The 17,662-nt window shown below is 37.7% G+C and overlaps 1 protein-coding gene across 3 annotated transcripts in view; it reads left to right on the top strand.

The window, feature by feature from the left end:
- The window catches only part of LOC106062778 (zwei Ig domain protein zig-8-like), a 215,075-nt gene that overhangs the window by 111,012 nt on the left and 86,401 nt on the right, over positions 1-17,662 (top strand). Inside the window, exon 2 of one of the 3 annotated variants that reach the window (XM_056033449.1) lies at positions 13,746-13,905. The exons of the other annotated variants lie outside the window; for them this stretch is intronic. The gene's annotated coding sequence lies outside the window, so the exon portion shown is untranslated. The remainder of the gene's footprint in view (positions 1-13,745; positions 13,906-17,662) is intronic. 3 annotated transcript variants of the gene reach the window in all.

Here is a 17,662-nt window from a genome sequence, read left to right as displayed (position 1 = left end):
AAGTACTCCGTTACACTCGCAAGTGAAAAAAAAATCCTTTTTTTTAATGAGAATGGGGTGAGCTGGAAAGCCAATAGTCAACTGAATAAATGAAGTATTTCCAAAAGTATAAAGAGGGAAGTCTAGGGTGCCAGCCGCCCTTTCTTCAGTCCAATACGGAGACTGAAATAAAACCTAATTAAGTCAACACCACAAGTTACTAGCTTCTTTCAGGGTCTGCAATAGCTGGAGTGGGACTGGAGTATTCAGTAGGACACGCACAGACTCTTTTTACACACACACACACATGCACGCACACATACGTACACAAGACTCACTCTCTCTCTCTCTCTCTCTCTCTCTCTCTCTCTCTCTCTCTCTCTCTCTGTATATATATATATATATATATATATATATATATATATATATATATATCTTATACAAACACACATACAGTATGTTCTATTATCACATATAAAACGAATACGACTATATTATTCAGTTTTCGCACCAGTGTAAGACATTGAACTACAAAGCTTGTTTAGTACATTCTTTCTAAAGATGGGAGAGGGGGGGGGGGAGTGGATGGAAAAAGGGGGGAGGGGTGAGAAAGTTAAGTCTGGTGTTGGCCTGCTAATGTAGAACCACATGGACTAGACCTCCATATTATACAAAGGTAGTGAATGTGTTTAGTCTGGGTCATCATTGCGCCTTACTGAATTAAGCTTTTCGCATAATTTTCTGTATGTGTAATTAAATTATAAACAAAAAAGTACAACTCAATGCGACTTAAAAGAATTTAAACATTGGGTTCGTTTGGTTGTGAAAATATGCAAATAGTTTGATACAGTCGGATTACTGGTTAATCAGACCATCCGCTTATTCGGACCGAATCCTAAAGTACTGGAACAAAGCCTATTATAAAGTATAATCCGCTTAAATGAAACAGCTGGTTAGTAGGACCGAAACGATTGCGTCCCGATGTCGTCCGATTAACTGGATTTGACTGTAATTTTATTAGCACAACTTTAATTAAATAATGCGTGCGGTACAAAAAAACATTGGGGGGGGGGGGAGGGTTGGGAGAGTGGGGGAGGGTTGGGAGAGTGGGGGAGGGTTGGGAGAGTGGGGGTGGGTTGGGAGAGTGGGGGTGGGTTGCCTGTTCGACCGGTGCTTGGTAAGAACACTATAACACCCAAAGTGATTATAAAATAAGTGTACATAGATCTTGTTTCATTTTAACTTGACTATAACAAATAACAACCTCATCCCTAAATTTCATTTTCTTGGATATAAGTTTCTTTGTTGTTGTTGTTTCTTTTTTGTTGTTGTTCTCTGTTGTTGTTGTTCTTTGTTGTTGTTGTTTCTTTGTTGTTGTTTTTTTTTTATTTCATTCAGTAAAGGCGTCGTTAAAAAGTGAGGGGAAAAAATGTACTTTATTACATAATGAAATATCTTGATTGTTTAAAAAAAAAAAGGGGGGATGCCCTATTATTGCATGCAATACGTTTTTATACAAGAGACGTGAAAAAGAAAGAGAATAAAAGAATTCTATTGTAGGCCACCTGTGGGAGAAAGATAATACAAAAACAACAAACAATAACATGTATAAAACCAAAGCATCAAAACTAGAATCTGGAACAGAAAGCTTATAAAATGCAGATTTTTGAATTACGAAATATGTAAAATAGGCTAGTGCTTTGGCAGACCTTCAAGCGTTGGAAAATGAGCTCTGGAGAGGCCATAGAAATGTCCAATTCTGTGAAGTCTTCACAGCATTACGTAAAAACATGTATTCTGGTCCCGCTCGTTGCATTTGTTCATGCACGCTTCTAGAGAATTGAACTTTTGATGTGCAGACATTCTAATGTATATTGTATTGTTCTTAAGCGTCTCCATTCATTGTATGTGCATGCATTACATGCTTGTAATGTATTGACTGTCACAACAATGGTTATTTATTGTTTATTGTGTTGAGACTGCATGTGTGTCTGTACGGCTGATAACAAACACTTCATCTTCGGCATTGTCTCATTCAAGCATGGGCACTTCCACTCTGGGATAGTTGGAGAGACAGAGAATGAAAGAGAAACAAAGACAGAAAAGAGAAAAAGAGAGGGGAGATAAAAGAAGATAAAGAGAGAGAAAAGGAAAGATTAGCGATAGAGAGAGAGATAAGAAAGTGAGAGACAAAAAGAGAGTGGGATAGAGATAGAGAAAAAAGAGCGAAAGAGAGAAAAACAGCAAAATAAAAAAAAATCTCTTTAAAAAAAAATTATCTAATGGAAAGAACCACCAAAATTTCGTGCTTATATCTCAATACTGCAAGAATAAAACAAAATTAGGTTATTGCTGCTAATTGATTAAATAATTGGTAATTTTTTTTTATTAATTCATGTATTGTCATTGACGAATAATTATGCGAAATTTTAATTTGATCCGAGAATGGGAAGTGAGCGATCAAACGTGTACAAGAAAGTAATAAGAGGAATATCTGTTCATATACAGCCACGTCACTCAATAAGTAGCTACAGCCACATCTCTCCATATGTAGCTACAGCCACATCTCTCCATAAGTAGCTACAGCCACATCTCTCCATACGTAGCTACAGCCACATCTCTCAATAAGTAGCCACAGCCACATCTCTCCATAAGTAGCTACAGCCACATCTCTCAATAAGTAGCTACAGCCACATTTCTCCATACGTAGCTACAGCCACATCTCTCAATAAGTAGCCACAGCCACATCTCTCCATAAGTAGCCACAGCCACATCTCTCAATAAGTAGCTACAGCCACATCTCTCCATAAGTAGCTACAGCCACATCTCTCAATAAGTAGCTACAGCCACATTTCTCAATAAGTAGCCACAGCCACATCTCTCAATAAGTAGCCACAGCCACATCTCTCCATAAGTATCTACAGCCACATCTCTCAATAAGTAGCTACAGCCACATTTCTCAATAAGTAGCTGCAGCCACATCTCTCAATAAGTAGCTATAGCCACATCTCTCAATAAGTAGCTACAGCCACATCTCTCCATAAGTAGCCACAGCCACATCTCTCAATAAGTAGCCACAGCCACATCTCTCCATAAGTAGCTACAGCCACATCTCTCCATAAGTAGCTACAGCCACATCTCTCAATAAGTAGCTACAGCCACATTTCTCAATAAGTAGCCACAGCCACATCTCTCAATAAGTAGCCACAGCCACATCTCTCCATAAGTATCTACAGCCACATCTCTCAATAAGTAGCTACAGCCACATTTCTCAATAAGTAGCTGCAGCCACATCTCTCAATAAGTAGCTATAGCCACATCTCTCAATAAGTAGCTACAGCCACATCTCTCCATAAGTAGCCACAGCCACATCTCTCAATAAGTAGCCACAGCCACATCTCTCCATAAGTAGCTACAGCCACATCTCTCCATAAGTAGCTACAGCCACATCTCTCAATAAGTAGCTACAGCCACATTTCTCAATAAGTAGCCACAGCCACATCTCTCAATAAGTAGCCACAGCCACATCTCTCCATAAGTATCTACAGCCACATCTCTCAATAAGTAGCTACAGCCACATTTCTCAATAAGTAGCTGCAGCCACATCTCTCAATAAGTAGCTATAGCCACATCTCTCAATAAGTAGCTACAGCGACATCTCTCAATATGTAGCTACAGTCACATCTCTCAATAAGTAGCAACCCGTGCTTGATACCAAACAAAATAATGAGGTACCAATAATTAATTATTTTTTTATTGATTAATGTTTAGGTAGCTACAACAAATAGTTGTGTAAAATTTCAACTTGATCCGAGATTGGGTGTGCAAGAAATAACGTGTACAAAAATTGTACCTGACACACAGACAGACAGTGGACAGAGTGAATTAATATAAGATTTGTAAAAATAAAGAGAGGAGAAGATAGGAAAAAAAAGGGGATAAATAGAGAGTTAGCCAAAGTAAAAGAAAGTGAAAGATATGGAAAAAGAAACAGAGAGAGAAAAAAGAGACATAGAAAGAGATAGATATTAGAGACGTTTAAAGCCCTAGAGTTAAATTGTTCCACTAATCCTCCGCCTCGCCCACTTTGCACTGTTTCTAATAATACTCCCATTGCCCAGACGTATGCATTTCATTGAGTATATGTTACTTTAGTCTCACATATTTCTTGATTGTTTTTGACATTGTGTAAGTCTCAATAACAAATCTAGCTGTTGGCTTGCGACGACCTAGTAATTGCATGTATATGGAACACAGGTGATCGCAACAAAAACAAAGTAGCTAGCTAACTCTGGTTAAATGTTTGGTGGGAATGCTAAAACTTCAAGTCCGAAGATGAAGGAAGACTCCAGTATATCACGTGAGTGACGTGGCTGTAGCTACTTTCTGTACGATCTACATATTTTGTCAAAGTCAACGCAGACATATTGTCTGCCGGTGGGCAGTTTAGGTTCTCTTTTTCTTCGTTGAACACTTTCACCAAATATGTCTGCGCACCATCATTGACATACGAATGCGATTGCCGGTATGAACATTGTAGAAGGACTGCTTATAGTTGAGCTACGCTGGGCTGGGCACGTATCCCGTATGGAGGACGACCGTATTCTTAGGGCAGTCCGTTTAGGTGAGCTGAAGGGTGGTCGGTTGAGGTGCCCACCGCAAACCAACTTAGATGCCAACTTGTTTTTAAATGACATAGAAGAGAGCACCTAAAAGCAGTAGGCTTTGGAACTGGTTATTTATTACAACGGCCGCGATGTTATGGAGTGTGTGTGTGTCTGTGCTTGTGAGTGCGTGTTTCCTATCTGATGAAGACATGGAGCATTAATTGTTAGTGTTGTAGAATGATGCTAGTAAAGCGGCTCTTTCATAATCTATGTTGAGAACGGAGGACGACCAGAGATTTAAAACAGTTAGGACGTGTTGTTGTTGTTGTTGTTTTTTTTTTTTTGTTTTTTTGTAGTTAGATATTGTTTAATTATTAGTCTATTTCATTTCATCTCAAGTTAAATTAGTCTATATTGCAATAAACGTTTTATTTAGTTTTGTTCACAAAATAAGTTTATTTAAGTTATTTCAATTTCTATAATTCAAAATATAATACGCCTAGATGGGTTTAGTTATCTAAACGAGCAATCCGGTGCTCATCAGTTCCGGATTGCTGGATTGGCGGCCCTTGCACGGAATAGTGGCGGTTACAGTATAGGAATATGAGACAAGCTCCCCGCAGTTAGCGCTGTCCCTGACACTTATAGCGGGTGACTTAAGACTCGGGGACGGTGCGCTGTGTACACGGCACGGCCCGGTTTTACCAGTCAGTCAACCAATATGGCCGCCTACCGTTGGGTGCCCTCAGACAGGACAGGGGTGAAGAGCCCCATGTCCAGGCCTGGTGGTTGGATAAAAGCCTTTCTAACCATCAACGGGATAATGGCGCCTCCGGCGCCGATTCCCTACTGGACTTCATCGAAGGTGCTATTAGTCAAAAACCGATCAAAAACAGGCGGGATACTTATTTGAGACCAAAATGAAATATATTGCCGAGAACAGAATGCTAAAAGTAAGAACCTAAGAAACCATTATACTGAAGTCTGTCAACGCAAACAATTAGTGGAGTAATTGTCGGTGATTAATTACTTTGTACGATTTCGAAATAAGGGAAATAAATGCTACCTAATGACAGATGTGGATAATGAATATATATATATATTCAAGAGTTTGGGAAAGCTCACCACAGCGACCAAAATAGAAGTCTACAAGGCATGCGTTCTGAGCACGCTACATACGGCAGTGAGTCGTGGACTACACAAAGCAAGAGAAAAAACTAAACTCACTCCATTTGCGCTGCCTTCGAAGGATCCTGAAAATAACATGGAAAAAAAAATTGTTGCAATACTGAGATCCTCACGCGAATGGGACTTCCTAGCATTACAGTCCTTGGGGAACGCCACCTGCGCTGGCTCGGACATGTTCGCCGGATGGAGGAAATCGCATCCCGAAAATCACTCTGTACGGGCAACTCGCGTCTGGCTCGCCCCCACCTCCGTTATGTGGATGTGATAAAACAGGATTTAAAATTAGTGAACATTGATACTGACCATTGGGAAGACATAGCCCTAGACCGCACTAGTTGGAGAGAGATGTAACCAAGAAAGCTATGGACAGCGAGAAAACATGGGCCTCAGCTTTTGAAGAAAAGCGTGCCTTACGGAAAATGGCCTGCTCCTCTACCATCAAAGCGAAAGCCACCTTCACCTGCAATATATGTGCATGGGTGTGTCTCTCCAGAATAGGTCTCCACACCAATATGAAAAAGTGTTCGAGATGAATCAGTCTTTCTACGACTGAAGGAGGCCATATATATATAACTCGAAGACAAGCTTTATTAATATTATTATTATTATTACTATTATTATTATAAATCAGGTTGAAATTTTGCATAATTGTTCAAAGTCGATGACAATACACGAATCAATCCAAAAATTAAACAATTATTTCATCATTTAGTACTAATTAATTAATTTTGTTTTATATAGCAGAAAGGGAGCCAAACCCTGTAATTTTCAGATAATTAGCAGTAAGTAGCGGTTCTTTCCCATGGATAAGTTTTGTTTTTAAAAAGCATTCTTTTTTTCTATTACTTGTTTTCGTTCTCGGATTTGTTCTTTGATCTTTATGTAATCGCATTGTTTAATGACACAAATGATAGGAATGAATCGTGAAGGGAAATATACTGAAGCGCCAGCTTTGTCTATAGAAACACTTGACCTTCAAGGTTGTATTTCCACATACTAAAAACATGTACTCAGTAATTTGATTTTTTATGGAAGAATTCTTTAGTTATGTTTCCATTTTCTGGATCCAGAAAGACTCAAAGACACACTATAGAACTAAATAGCCATAGAAATTGTCAAGATGTATTTTATGTATGTGGGGCTTTCATCATAGCATCACTGTATCTAATAAAATCTGATTATCGGTATGGTTCCTGCAAAATTGAAATCTGAAACTCCCATGGGAGCTAATGTAAAGATAGACTTCAGATCTGTGAAAGATATATTCGGGTCTTCAGTTTATGGACATCATGTCATAGAGAGCTTAGCTTTTGATCGGCTTGAATTTTCGATAGATAACTTTTTTCCCTTAGAATAAAAAGATTGGATTATGTTTGTGTAAAAATCACATACACACAAGTGACTACACACATATATTCATGTGTCTTCACACATACACAAAGAAATTCACACATGCACACAGTTGACTTCACACATATACACAATTAACTACTCACATACACACACAAGGGACTACACATATACACAAAAGTGTCAAACCAAATACACATAAGTGTCTTCATACATTTGCTTAGCAAGGATTCTGATATAACAATTAGGTTACTATCAACTTAATTATATAATTGTGATATATGTATTACCTCTTTCTTTTCTCACTCTCTCTCTCTCTCTCTCTCTCTTCTTTTCATTGGTTTCGTCTTCATATTTTCTGTTCTTATTTTGCTTCACCAAACTCTAATTCTATTACTCTCATTCTCTCCCTCACACACATAAACTTTCTCCCCCCCCCACCCCCCGCAGATTTTCAAACACAATTATTCCTGCTCTTTCGGAATTGGCTAATCTAGTATTGCACTCTTTCTGTTTTATTTGATACTTGATACACTAATTGAATAATTCAGTACTGTATCGAGTTTTCAAAAGTAATATAGCACGCAATCTCTTGTCTAGAGCTAACAATGAAACAAACAAATATGTCCCGCACACAAAACACCGTGCTAATAAATTATTGAACAATCCATTCATTTCATTGGGAAATATCAATGAATCAAAAAATCAAAAATGAAGGGAAAAAAAAGATTTCATATTTTTAGTTTTCAAATTTCACTAATGCATTGTTTCCAAAAGTGAACATTTCTCAATGACCAGCAAATATGAATATTAACAAATCTGAACTTAATGCTAGACGTTAAATAAATAACGTCTAGTCTCTAACACGGATGAAGAACTTTGTTTTGTGTTCAGTCAATATGGCGGCTGTTGTTCCCCCAATATCAGGGGCGGACTGGGTGTCAACATCGGCCTGGGCCTTCCTATATAATTCGGCACACAAGTTCTGTATCATATGATGAGCTTCCAATTCTAGGTCTAGCTGTCCTCGAAATCATGCTTACAGTGACCTCTAAATCTTTTATAAGAAATAAAAACCGTATGTTGCTTTTTAATCGCTTAGTATGTAGGCCCTAAATGGATGAAGCCAACTAGTGGCACTGTCTACGGATGAAGGCTATTGCATTATTTAGGAAAACGTTAACTTAAACTAGTAGGCGCTATGACACTGTAGTAGAGTCTGTGGAGGATTTGTTTTTAAACATTGCGTTCAGAGGAGCCTTTCTAGAAGAGAATAGTATCAAACCTTTAACACTTTGATAGGTACCATAGTAGCATCCATATGGTCCTTTGGTGGCCCTACCCAGCCTACCAGCCCATTTGGGTACCGGCCCACCGGGCATTTGCCCGATTGCCCATATAGCCAGTCCGCACCTGCCCAATATCTTGATTGAAAAAAAATGGCATCATCCTACAGTCGTATGTCCTCTGTGTTTTATTTTTCTTGAATGCAAGTTTAGGCACCTTTTGTTATTTTAGCCTCTGAGTGATACATATTTATATTTGTGACATTATCTTGACATTATTTTCATCGTTTGGCTAAGTCACGTGTTCCCTGTCATTTTGACCATCTTAGGCGCCAACTTTCTTTAACTGACATAGAAGAGAGCTCCTGGAATGCTGGAGGCTTCAGAACAAGACAGATGAAGATCACTCACAAAGACCGCTGGAGACACTTTCGAGACCAAAAGAAAATCCACTGCCGAGGACAGACATAGACGGCGAAAAGAGAATCTAAATCGACCACCGCAGACAACGGTTTTTGTCTGCTGTGATTGTGTCAAAATATGTAGGTCGCAGCTTGGGCTGCGTAGCCACATACAATGCTACACTCTTGACTAATCTTCGAACACGAAGACAAGACTTATTATTCAAGCTACTCTTTGTCTTATTTTTTTGTTGTTTCCTTATGTTCTAATTGTTCTCAGATCAATTTCTACGTTCTCTGACAAGAATTTCACTTGGAATGAAGAAGTAATTGCTCTGAGATTTTTAGAAAACAAAATTTTATGTTGACTTTTGTCCTTCTCTAGAAATGTGTCTACACTTGAGCGTCTCATTGGGGATCTATTAATGTATAATTAATGTGAGGCTCTCGCGCAATCTTATATGCAAACAAACTGTGGAGGAGGTTCAACACGGAGGTCATGCTACAGTCGCGCTAGGAGATGAAAGAGGCATCAATTAATGAGAAATCTGTTCATCAAGATGTTACTGTGTTAATAATATTATAATATTGATTTGTCCTCTATTTAAGACATCTGTAATCCAAGCTGTTTGTACAACTCAGTGAGTCTGTCTGCTACAATTGTTTCAACGTCATTTCTCCCAAATCCATTCTCGGATCAAATAGAAACTTTTAATATCAAAACATTAATTTATTTAAAAAAAATTAAACAATGAGATAGTTATCTTTTGGTAATTCACTCACTAGGTATCGAAAAAAGAAAATAATTACAACTGATTGAGAGATGTTGCTGTATATGTGGAGTTATTTCACTTACTAAGTTTTTTTACACGCTTTTATCACTCGTGTCTTCTATATCTCACTTCACTCTTTCTTAATTTTCTAACTCTCTTTCTATCCGTCTCTGTCTGTCTCTCTCTCTCTCTCTCTCTCTCTCTCTCTCTCTCTCTCTCTCTCTCTCTCATAAGCTTATTGAAATGCTTTCTCGGGTCATTTTTTTAATTTGAGGTTCTCAGTAGTTCTCTCTCTCCAGTCCTTCAACTATCCAATACCTTCCTTCAACTGTGTGTTGTATTTTTGTCTTTCCTTCTGGTATGATTTGATCTGCTTGCTCAATGGTATCGCTCAGCTCAACCGAGCTTTGGTTTGTTTTTCTATTACAACCCCAAACCTATCGAGCTACCAAGAATCAGTTGCTGTCTGATGGCCAGGAAACAGAAGACACGATAAACAGAGGAGTGGGTATCGGGGGCGGGGGGGGGGGGATTAGATTCAGAAATAAACGTACACTTAAATACAATTCTTGCTCCTAATCCAATCAATGGCTTTAAATTTCATACCATGTGGTTCGACATATTTGCAATAGTCTTTCCGATATAACCCAGGAAACGAGATTGCGTATAGTTGAATGAATTCCATATTTACAACAGATCTAGATCTAGTTGAGATTTTATCTTTCTTTAAGAGATCATTTCAAAATAATTTAGCTTAATGAGTTATCATCTATAGTTTCGTCTTTGTAAATACTATTTCCTCTAATGTTCCATCCATCATTTCATTTCATCTGCTGCTAAGTTCTCATCACAATTTGTCTTCTACTATTTCTATTGTTATTTCATTTGATGTTTTAACTATTGTTAATCTTCTTAATATTGCTTTATCTATTATATCATCTTTGTTTTATCTATTAATTCATTTTTGATCGATTGTTACCTATATTACTTCACCTATTTTTACTATTGTTTTATCCCTGATACATTCTTTGTTTCACTTATTCATTATTTCTTTGTATATGTCATCAGTACTAAAAAGAATGAGCCACACATTTCACGCTATTTTCTTTCAACTTCGACTCGATGAAACTGGCTTCTTAATCTACTGTATCCAAATCACATATCTATTGTATTGGGAACTCAGCTGTAAAGCGGAAACAGTTTGTTTATAGGCGGCCCTTCCTTTGATCAGTCATCTGTAACTGATTATCGCTATATTACATTCCAGCTTCCGCATCTAATTTTGTTTCCCCTCTGAAATCCCTTTTTAAGCAGTGTTGCGACATGGACTTGACCTTGACATTGTGCTCCGTTCCAAACAGAGGCTCCGGAAAGAGAAAGTAATAGACTCTGCGGTTGGACATAACAAATACTTTACAAGGAGAAACTCTTGAGGCTATAAATAGAAACACATACTTTGAAACGATCAATGTCTTCTGCCGCATGAGCAGGACACTTGGATGGACCAGACGGAACGTGTAAGAGCTGGGAGGGTTGAAAGGGGGAGGGGAAGATACATGTTACGTCTGCTAGTTTATCCTTTTTCTATACTTCCGGACAAAACCTTTTTTTTTTTATCTAAACAAATAAAAGCGTAAAGATTGTATTTGGAGATATCCCTTAGGGAAATTCTTGGAATATTTCAGCTTTTTGTTATGTATTTTCTAGAAATTGATATCACAACCTGGCATAGCGAACTGGCTTTTTATATCTTAGAAGCTCGTACAAGAATGGGCTGTTATTCATTGCTAACTATTTTCCTAGTTTCATAGTTTAGCAAGGACTTTGACAGACTTCTGCGGTCAGGTCTTTTAAAGATATTTAGTTCATTGCTTTGTCTCTTTTATTTTGTTTATCTTATAATTTGTGCTTCGTTTCTATAGAGGAAGTTTGTTTTATTATGTAAGTCCCTAGACAATGAAGTTTAGAATTCCAAGAGTCTTTTACTCCAGAAGAAGAAGATATAAAGAAGCCTTCAAATGGTTATTTATAGATTTTTGTATCGGTCCAAGCACACCTCTTGCATGGGGCAGTGTTCAATTTCACGGAAACAACAGTCCGGGGCGCATGTGACATGTACAAGTTCTGAATGAAACTTAGCTGGTTCCCTCCCATCTATTAATGATGCACGAGTCTTATATATTTTCAGAGCCCGATCATGGTTTTAATTTGATACGGTCTCAACAGGGCTTGCTTCTAAAATATCACCAAATTATAAAGTTACTTGTTTTACCACCACCAGCGGACAACGGCTTTGCCTGCATTAGACATTGATATTTATTTTACCGCATTTAAATACAAGCCTCAACGTGTAGTTCAGACAGGCCGAAGGATTGAGCTTCCTTGGGTCTAGAGTTCCAAGAGTCTTGTACTCAACTTGTAGTTCAGACAGGCCGAAGGATTGAGCTTCCTTGGGTCTAGAGTTCCAAGAGTCTTGTACTCAACTTGTAGTTCAGACAGGCCGAAGGATTGAGCTTCCTTGGGTCTAGAGTTCCAAGAGTCTTGTACTCAACTTGTAGTTCAGACAGGCCGAAGGATTGAGCTTCCTTGGGTCTAGAGTTCCAAGAGTCTTGTACTCAACTTGTAGTTCAGACAGGCCGAAGGATTGAGCTTCCTTGGGTCTAGAGTTCCAAGAGTCTTGTACTCAACTTGTAGTTCAGACAGGCCGAAGGATTGAGCTTCCTTGGGTCTAGAGTTCCAAGAGTCTTGTACTCAACTTGTAGTTCAGACAGGCCGAAGGATTGAGCTTCCTTGGGTCTAGAGTTCCAAGAGTCTTGTACTCAACTTGTAGTTCAGACAGGCCGAAGGATTGAGCTTCCTTGGGTCTAGAGTTCCAAGAGTCTTGTACTCAACTTGTAGTTCAGACAGGCCGAAGGATTGAGCTTCCTTGGGTCTAGAGTTCCAAGAGTCTTGTACTCAACTTGTAGTTCAGACAGGCCGAAGGATTGAGCTTCCTTGGGTCTAGAGTTCCAAGAGTCTTGTACTCAACTTGTAGTTCAGACAGACCGAAGGATTGAGCTTCCTTGGGTCTAGAGTTCCAAGAGTCTTGTACTCTACTTCTAAGACTATTACAAAGAAGAAGCTATAAATAGGCCTGACAGTGTTTAATGTGTATGTATTTTACGGACGTTTTCCAAAACTTATATTCAGACACGATCATAGAGAAACAGCCTTGTAATGTAAGATTATAACATCGCAAACGGTAAAGCCAATAATTTGCGGGCCAATGTTTATTTCTCTGCTTGTTAGCACTGGACTTTGACCACGCGTGTTTCAAAGGAACGAGTCTATGTCGCGGGAACTTTGCTGCAACATTACCAAACAAGAAGCTAATTAGGTGAATACTAAAGGACGATTATGTGCTTGCGAGAGTAAGGTCCACAGTCTCTGCAAGTTTAGTCGACGTTCAATTAGAAGCTGTAATTCACTGGTTCTCAATATAGTTTTCTATAGACTCGGCTATTTATTTATTTTTTTTTATTTCTTTGAGATAGACTTTGAGAAATTTCTAGTTAATATTTTATTCTTTTTTATAATATTGATCAGTAGGAAGTTGTAAGTGATTGATGGGGAGAGGAAGTTCCATTGTAAATCACATGACAGGACTGTTATACTTTCAACAGTACATAGTCATTATAGTTTTGAACCAGAGATCCATGTAAGTGGCTTTTTTCCCCAGATAAATAAACTAGCAAGTGTATCATAATATCAATGTATGTATTATAATGATTTTTTAGCAAGCATTATTTGTAAATATTTTTGGGTATGTGTACAATTTCTAACGAATATTGCGGGTCTTTTAAAGATACTATCGAAAGTTTTCAGATCCATTTTATTTTTAATTGTAGGAACATAGAACGTGAATAAAAAAATATGAGATAATATTACACAAGGTAAACATAAATATATTCACTAAAGAGTTAAACAAGTAACAGAATACAAGTTTAAATTTTAAAAGACTTTTCCTCCTTTACGACTATGACAGAAAACATAGTTGTTTTTATCGCTTGCTATACAAGTGCTCAATGTGACACCACCAGCGGCACATACAACAAAATCACTGATAAGTTTATGTATGTCCCTGTCCATGATGTTGATTGCAGATATTATTCGATCTTTCAGTTCATGGATATCTATTGACAACGGTGCAACAAAAACTTTACATTAACATATCCACCCACACGAAAAAAAGTTGCATATAGAGAGGTTGGAAACCTGGCAGACCAAGCGCAGAGAGCAAGGTCTTTAGAATGTCGTCTGCTGAGGAGTCGCCATTTTGAGGGTAAATAAACAAGTGATTTTCTTATAATGACACATTCAAATTGATAAGTTGAAATCGACACCCATTTAAACAAAGTTACTCCTGTATCAAATGAACACTAATTCAGTCCTTTACATTGCTTTCGAAATGAATAAAAGCGTGATGATTTAAGCACTGACTTTTTAAATCACCCTGTACATAAACTGTTAAATCTTTAAAAAAATCGGTAGAGCCGTTTTCGAGATCCATGTCCATTCAGTGTCCAATTTCTACGTTGAACGAATGAAGAATGAAGAGTTTGATAGCTAATAGGAGGTATTTAAAAAAAAATCTTTCTTATATAAACCTAGTTTCTAACAACCAGATTATATAAATCTTCCATTGTGTGCACAAGTTCAACAGTATAACGGTGTGCAAAAGTAAAAAAGTATAACGACACCGACTTCTGCTGCAAATGACGTTATGACCTGGCCGCCACCTTTCAGATGTCACTGCGCGAGATGACATTTTCAGACTCTGGCTATTCCTGTCATGCGCAAAGTTCTTAGCCCAAATCTCATTCACTTGTTCTCCCTGGGACACTGTCAATCTGATTTGTACTTTGAAGGATTTATTGGGATTTTTTTTTTGTTTCGTAACCTGTTTACAGTGCAGACGGCTGGCAGACGGCTGCTGCTAAGCTTATGTTGTCATTGTTGTCGTTGTTGTTTTTTTGTTATTTGCGTGACGTTAAAAGTCGTGAGTTTTTAAAATAAGTTTAAGAAAACGAATTCAAAGAATTTATGAAAGAAATTAAATTTTAAAGTAAATCAAGTTTCTCTTTTAAAAGTGTCTAAAAAAAAAGGCTCTATAGAAGTTGAAAAAAGGATAAAAGCCAGTTGTGAATCTCTTGGGTCATGATATTAAAAAAAGTAAAGTAAAGTTTGCCTTTCAGACCTTAAGGTCTATATGGCAGATGATGTAAAGGTAATTTGTTTCTGTGGCCTACAGTTAACGAAGGTGCCGTGTGGCCAGCACAACGACCAACCGCCTTTACTTTTCTTCAACTAATGTCAGGTACCCATTAGAGTTGGGTGGACTCAGAGGCGCCCAAAGATCCCGAAATTTAAAATCCCAGTCTTCACCAGCATTCGAACTCGGGACACACGGTTCAGAAGCCAAGCGCTTTAACGCTGAGCCACTGCGCCTCCTTTGGGTCATGATTAATGATGATTTAATGTGACCAGTACAACGACAAATCATTCACTCTTCTCATAGATTTAACTCTCTACTCTCCAGTGTCCAGCTGAAGGACTTACCCCTCAGCCATCATGCCCAGTAATTGAATTGAAAGCAAACCCTAATTAGTGTCACTGACATTTCCTCGCTTTAGTTAGAAACCTAGACAGAAAAAGACATTTTAAAGAAAATTGTATTTTGAACAACAAGACACTCTCACTGTTTAGTTTCAAATTCATCTCCTCCCCTGACATACTTACTGTTGTAAAAACAACTAATGCTATGGTGTTATCTGCTAGCTTGTAGACATGGGAGTACATTCACACATCTTCAATGAGCTAGTTACCTACATCTGAGTTTTCACAACCTTCTAGGTCTCAATCTCTGAATGCCTTACATTTCCTAGTACCACTTTCTCTTCTCTTTATAAATACACAAGCCCAGAAGTCTATGTATCCTGACTCGATAGTCATTTCTTTCAAGTCCCAGATCAGTCCTGCCAAGACAATCTTACTTTAAGGGGACAGCATCTATTGGGGGGAAACAAAGTAGATAACTACCATATCTGAGTGACATCAAGAAACGTTATAATTTCCCTATTATTTTCTAGTACTCATATACAACCATAAGGCACTCGAATTCGTTATATGATCTAGTCTGTTTAAAACTATTAATCATTATTCAGTCAATCTCAGTCTGTGTTTATTATTTTGATACTATTGTGACAAAATTACTGCCATTAATGTGATCTGTTGTGTCGAGACGTCGTCCTTTCAGTTACCATATATTTGTAACCTCTCTTGAGAATAGATTTACTAACAGATATTTGTTATCCGGTGTTCACCCGATCTTCAACATAATTTTAATTCCAATACTTAAATATGTTTATAATTATTCAATAAGTAATGTACATTATGTCCCAATGTTAATTACAACATGTGCGGAGTTCTTCCCCTTAAATGATTTTTTTTTATTTTGCTTGTTTACTTCTTTCCACATATCGTAAATTTTTGTTTTCCTTGACTAATTGACTAAGTGACCTCTACTAACTTTTTACAAGTCACGCAGCACGTGCTTATTTGCGACATTTCAAGCCGGTAGAATAATGAAAAGTTGTCAAAGTCAATGATTGTAATTATGCATTTCAAAAATGTGTATTACACAACTTCCAGCCTTGCCCATTATGAATCAATATACATTCTAGGCTTTAAAAAAGAAGAGACGAAAATATGCTTTGATATGCTTCTCCTAGTGATAAAAGAAAAAAATTAATTGTAAAAAAAACCTTTCCTATTGTAAGGATTTACCAAATATCGGAATAACAACAGCCTAGTACTCATTAGCCTGGGTACTGTACCAGGCAACACATTGTTCTCAATTGAATCTGTAGAGTTATGTTTTACAAACGTGACTTTTGTTATGACTCTTTTGTACTGTGATACCAACCAATATACATGACGTCATGGAGCTCTGTCAGACAGCTCCTTTCACGTCATGCATATTCAATAAGAGGGAACTTGAAGTGACCTGTGTATGGACGTCAATCATTGACTTCTTCGTGGATGCTACTTAGTCTACCCTATCGACAAATTCATGTATCAGTGCATTCAGCGGTTCTAATGTTGCACACACGCACATACAAAAAATCCTTGCTTCTTTGCATATCTTCAGTTATATGGTGAATCTTCAGTTATATGATGAATCGTCAGTTATATGGTGAATCGTCAATCATATGATGAATCGTCAGTTCTTTTCTGACATTTGTTTTGAATCATGGTGAATGTTTGTTTTCGAATTTTATTATTTTTTGAATCTCTGTTTTAAGTATTAAATAGGTAACTAAAAATGTAATAAACTTTATGTTAATACTAGCCGGATATGACCCGCGGGCATTAATTTGTATAGCATTCACGTAGTGCGTATCTATGAGAAGGTTTTCCGTGCTGCCTTCTGGTGCTCAGTAAACACAACTCTACTCGAGTCGGGTGTCGAACCTCGAGCCCCCTTCATAGGTAGCCAAGCCAAGTTCAAGCGTACATAGCCTCTCGACCACGCTTCCCACTAATATCCAGGGATCACTGTTCTATCTTGCATACACATTCATCCTGTTTTTATCATTTAGTGCATTTAGCTTACAAAGCGATGCTACTTTGATTCAACCAAGCCTTTCCTTAAACTGTGGCGCGTCAACTGGTAAAACTTGAGAAACATTGATTTAACCTTCATTGTGGACTCTTACTTTGTACTTGCACCTAACACTCAATGCAAACTTATGACTTATCGTTTAATGTGTTCTCTTAAATAATGAATATTTTATACTGTCAGGCTAAATAAACTTACCCTTTTTCTTGAAATGGTATTTTTATAGTGATGGAATGTACATCATTCTCTATTCAGACAGAAATTTGTGTGGAAATAAAGGATGCTACACTGAACTATTGACTGATAAAAAGAACCATAAAGAAGCTACTTTGCGCTCACTCTGGTCATGAAGTCAGGTCACTTGACAGTTTAAGCATTTTTTTTCTGGACCTCAGTTTCTTCTAACTAGTACCAACGT

Source organism: Biomphalaria glabrata, chromosome 1, assembly GCF_947242115.1.
Source record: "Biomphalaria glabrata chromosome 1, xgBioGlab47.1, whole genome shotgun sequence".
NCBI lineage: Eukaryota > Metazoa > Mollusca > Gastropoda > Planorbidae > Biomphalaria > Biomphalaria glabrata.
Note: the sequence above shows the minus strand (reverse complement) of the source record. Positions and strands in the feature narration are given on the sequence as shown.